Genomic DNA, 4,957 nt, shown 5'->3' with positions numbered 1-4,957 from the left:
CATTTTACCTCTTCTTCATATTTCCATATTTTCCCTTTTCTACTCCTCCTCTTCTCCCCCTCTCTTTCCTCCTTTCTCCATAAGTTGTGTGTGAGCAAGGCATCATAGGCTAGTTTCACTAGCATTTTCTGTTAGTTTTAGTTGTTTTATGCATTTTCTTGAGCTTAAAGTAACCAAAAATGGTTAAATGAAGAACAAAGAATAAACATCCAAACATTGATTTTATGCAAATTCCATGAGTTTTAGTTATATTATTAAATGCTATGAATGAAGATTTCTCATGAAATTTGCAAGACTTTGATGCAATTGTTTGGATGATTTCAGGGAAGAAGAGGCTAAGCAAGGAAGCAAAAAATCAATAAAGGAAGCTTGAATATCACATGTGGAGTTTAAGTTCCAGTTTAAGCTTAAACTGGAGCTTAAACGCCAAAATCATGAAGGATAAGAAATGCTGGGATTGAAGTTTAACCTCCAGTTTGACCTCAAACTGGAGGTTAAACGCCAGAATGATAGGCCTCACTTAAGGAGCATTCCACGTTTAACCTCCAGTTTGAGTCAAACTGGAGGTTAAACGCCAGAATGAGTATGACACCAGGGAGGAGTTCCACGTTTAACCTCCAGTTTGACCTCAAACTGGAGGTTAAACGCCAGAACCAGGAAGAGTACCAGGGGCCATTCCACGTTTAAGCTCCAGTTTGACTCAAACTGGAGCTTAAACGTGTTCGACGTTTTCTACTCCAGGGTTGCTCTCTCCACTCCACGTTTAACCTCCAGTTTGACCCCAAACTGGAGGTTAAACGTGTTCGACACCTCCAGGGCCACCATTCAAGCTTCCACGTTTAACCTCCAGTTTGACCTCAAACTGGAGGTTAAACGTGTTCGACCTCCAGTAAGCTTCCACCTTTTCCACGTTTAACCTCCAGTTTGACCTCAAACTGGAGGTTAAACGTGTTCGACCTCCAGGATGCCTCATTCCTTTTCCACGTTTAACTCCAGTTTAACCTTAAACTGAGGTTAAACGTGTTCGACTACATACTCTCCAGGGCTACCTTCTTCCATTTCCACGTTTAAGCTTCAGTTTAACCTTAACTGAAGCTTAAACGTGCTTCTACAAAGGCCTCACTGGAAGTGTCTGGCGTTTAAGCTGCAGTTTAAGCTTAAACTCAACTTAAACGCCACTCTTGAAAAGGTTTCTGGGCCAAAAATATTGTGGTTTAAGTTAGTCTTTGAGCACAAATATTAACTTAAACTACTTTGGTATGAAACCCAATTGAATATCATGGTTTATGGGATTGGGCCTGAAGGATTGATGAGTTTGAAATCTCAATTTATTGAGTCATGTGTCATTATTTGATTATCACTAATTGGCTCAATAAATGTACAGAATTGGATCAACAACCTCATCAACATTATGGATCATAAACCCAAGGCAAAAGGAAAGCAAGGAGAGGCCTCAAAGCCCAAGAAGCACAACTGAAGCTCAATATAGAAAGTGTATAAATAGGATAGAATTGAAGTTAGAAAGGACTTTTACTTTCACTTTTAGCCAGTTTTCCTTTTCTTTGTAATTGAATTCAGAGCTATGATTCACTAAACCCCCTTTCATTGGGTTAGGGAGCTCTATTGTAATTCAATGAATCAATAATAGTTTATCTTCTTCTTCAATCTTTTCTCTTGAATTTTGTTAGAAAGCTTCTCGATCTAATTCCATTGAGTAGTTGTCTTGGGAAAGAAGCTACTCATACTTGGAATCCTTCGGAGCCTTGGGAAAGGAATGGAGGATTCATGCTAGAGAAGCTTTCTCACAGTGGATTGGATTGGGGTTTGGATGGATATTGTGACATGTAATCCTACCAAATTGTGGTTCATGAAATTGTGTGGTATAATCAGTGACCAAGCATCATCTCTTCTTATGAACATTTAAACCAAGGGATTGGGAATTTGTTTGTTTTTAGAGAGCATTGGTGAGCCAAGGAATTGGGATCCAATCATATAAGATTGCCAAGCAAAATTCAATGAATGCATTGGTTGAGGAAGAGATTTACATGTTTTGATTCGGAGATTTCAATATCTCCTAAACCCAATGAATTCCCCATTTCTGATTTCCACTTTCTCTTTACATTCTGCAATTCAATTCTTGCAATCATCCCCATTCCCTTTTAATTTCAGCAATTTACATTCTGCTCTTGAATTCATGCAATTTAAGATTCAGCCATTTAATTTTCTTGTCATTTACTTTTCCCGCCAATTTTACATTCCGCAATTCTCATCTCAAATATTGATTCCGCTTAACTAGAACACACTTCTAATCCGAATTGCTCACTCAACCAATCCTTGTGGGATTCGACCTCACTCTATTGTGAGTTTTTACTTGACGATGATAACCGGTGCACTTGCCGGAAGGAATTTTGCCGATCGTGCAATTTCCTAAATCGTAGCATAACACGTTTATGCGCATCAAGTTTATGGCGCCGTTGCCGGGGCTTTGGTTTTCGATTGACAATTCTCAAATTGGAAGCTAACTAGATTGAGCAATTTTCTCTTGCTTTGTTAATTCTGTTCTAGATACTTGTTGAATTTTAATTTCTGCACTTGGTTACATGCTTCTTCTTTACGCCTTTAGATTCATGCAACTAACTCACTGACTCACTAACTGTTTGATTTAATTCCTCAATTGATCTAACCATACTCTTCATAACCAAGAGTATTTCACTTGTTTGTGTTTGAGCTGTGTTCTTGTATGACAGGTAGGAGAGGAGAGACATCAACTCCTCCGTATACCGAACCAGAGAGGACCCTTCATAGACTTAGAAGGGAAGCAAGAGGGAAGAGAGTAGTGGGAGAAGAGGAATCTGAAGGAGAATCTGAGGACAATTTTGAGGAAGCTTTAGATCTCAACATGGATAGAGAAGTTCACAACCATGAGAGAGCTGATGGAAACAATGCCATCCCTGAGAGGAGGGTTTTGAGTTCATACATAAACCCAACCTCAGGGAATTGTGGTAGTAGCATCCAGAAACCACCCATTCAGGCCAACAATTTTGAGCTCAAGCCACAGCTAATATCATTGGTGGAAAATCATTGTTCCTTTGGAGGAAGTGCTAATGAAGACCCAAACCAACATCTCACAAAATTCTTGAGAATTTGTGACACTGTGAAGTCCAATGGAGTCCAGGAAGATGCCTATAAACTGCTCTTGTTCCCATTTTCACTTAGGGACAAAGCAGCTAAGTGGCTGGAATCATTCCCAAGGGGGAGTCTAACAACATGGGATGAGGTGGAAAGCAAGTTTCTGGCACGTTTCTACCCTCCACAAAAGGTCAATAGGCTTCGATCTGAGGTCCAGACTTTTAGACAACAAGATGGTGAAACTCTCTACGAGGCATGGGAGAGATTCAAGGACTTGACAAGGAAATGCCCACCAAACATGTTCCATGATTGGGTGCAACTGCACATCTTCTATGATGGGCTCTCTTATGAATCAAGGAAGGCTGTAGACCATTCATCAGGAGGTTCATTGAACAGGAAAAAGACTGTGGAAGAAGCCATTGAAGTGATTGAGACAGTGGCTGAGAATGAGTACTACTATGCATCAGAAAGGCACAACACTAAGGGAGTCATGGAACTGAACCAGGTTGATACAATTCTAGCCCAAAACAAGGTGTTTGCCAAGCAACTAGCAGAACTTACCAGGCAATTAGAAACAAAGCAAGTGGCTGCAATCCACACACAAGATCAAGAGGAAGTAGGCATTGAAGGAAGTGATTGGGAAGAGGCCAATTATGTGGGAAACCAACAAAGGCAATCATATGATCCACATTCCAATACTTACAACCCAGGCTGGAGAAACCACCCAAACTTTGGGTGGGGAAACCAACAAACCCAACCACAAAACCACAAACCTTACAACCACAACCAACATAACAATTCCACATACCAAAACTCCAACCAAAGATCATACCAAGCCACACAAAACACTTACCCCCAATCATCATACCATGACCAAAGTAATCAACCTACCCAACCCAATCCGAACCAACAATTTCAAGATCAATTAAACCGGATTGAAGGAATGATGGCAACCATGAGTCAAGACATAATTGAATTGAAAAGCTTCAGGGATGATGTGAGGACTACCTTAAGAAACCATGGTGAAAAACTCAAATGGATGGAATCTCTGGTAGGAGAGCTATCTCGACAGGCCCCAAAATCAACTGCAGTGTTCCCTAGTGACACAGAAAAGAATCCTAAAGGGGAACAAAAGAGAGTAAGATGGGAAGAATGCAAGGCCATCACCTTATTGAAGGAAGTCTCAGAAGAAGAAGGAATCAGGCCCTCAGAGCATGAACCGGAAATCTTGAAAGAAGGTGTGGAAGAAGTTAAGCAGGAAGGTGGAACTGAGCAAGCCAAGGAACTGCAAAAAGGCATGATGGAAATATACCAACCAAAAGCACCATTTCCTGAAAGGTTAGGAGGAGGTGAAAAAAGAAAACCTATTCAAGGTTTCTAGAGACATTTAACTCTCTTCATGTCAATATTCCTTTTCTTGAGATTCTTCATCAAATGCCCACACACATCAAGTATTTAAAGGAATTGTTAAGCAAGAAAAGAGTTTTGAAGGGAGGACAAACTGTAACAATGAACAAAGAATGCAGTGCTCTCATCAAGAAGGACACCCTCTCTAAGAAAACGGACCCAGGAAGTTTTCATATCACTTGCATCATTGGGGAAACAAAAATTGACAGAGGATTCTGTGATCTAGGAGCTAGCATAAATGTGATGCCTCTAACTCTTATGAAGAGGCTACAATTGAATGAGGTGAGATCCACTGATGTAATCATACAACTGACTGACAAAACTCAGAAGCAAGCTGAAGGGGTAGTTGAAAATGTGCTGGTGAAAGTGGGAGATTATTATTTCCCCACAGACTTTGTCATTGTGGACATGGAGGAAAGCT

At 40.4% G+C, this 4,957-nt stretch overlaps 1 non-coding gene across 1 annotated transcript; it reads right to left on the bottom strand.

The window, feature by feature from the left end:
• Nucleotides 1–3,325: 3,325 nt before the first annotated feature.
• Nucleotides 3,326–3,429, bottom strand: LOC112753648 (small nucleolar RNA R71). Its single transcript, XR_003178023.1, has one exon. It is a non-coding gene; the product is annotated as a small nucleolar RNA R71 (small nucleolar RNA).
• Between the last annotated feature and the right edge of the window lie 1,528 nt (nt 3,430–4,957).

Source organism: Arachis hypogaea, chromosome 15 (genome assembly GCF_003086295.3).
Source record: "Arachis hypogaea cultivar Tifrunner chromosome 15, arahy.Tifrunner.gnm2.J5K5, whole genome shotgun sequence".
NCBI classification, from domain to species: Eukaryota; Viridiplantae; Streptophyta; class Magnoliopsida; order Fabales; family Fabaceae; genus Arachis; species Arachis hypogaea.
Note: the sequence above shows the minus strand (reverse complement) of the source record. Positions and strands in the feature narration are given on the sequence as shown.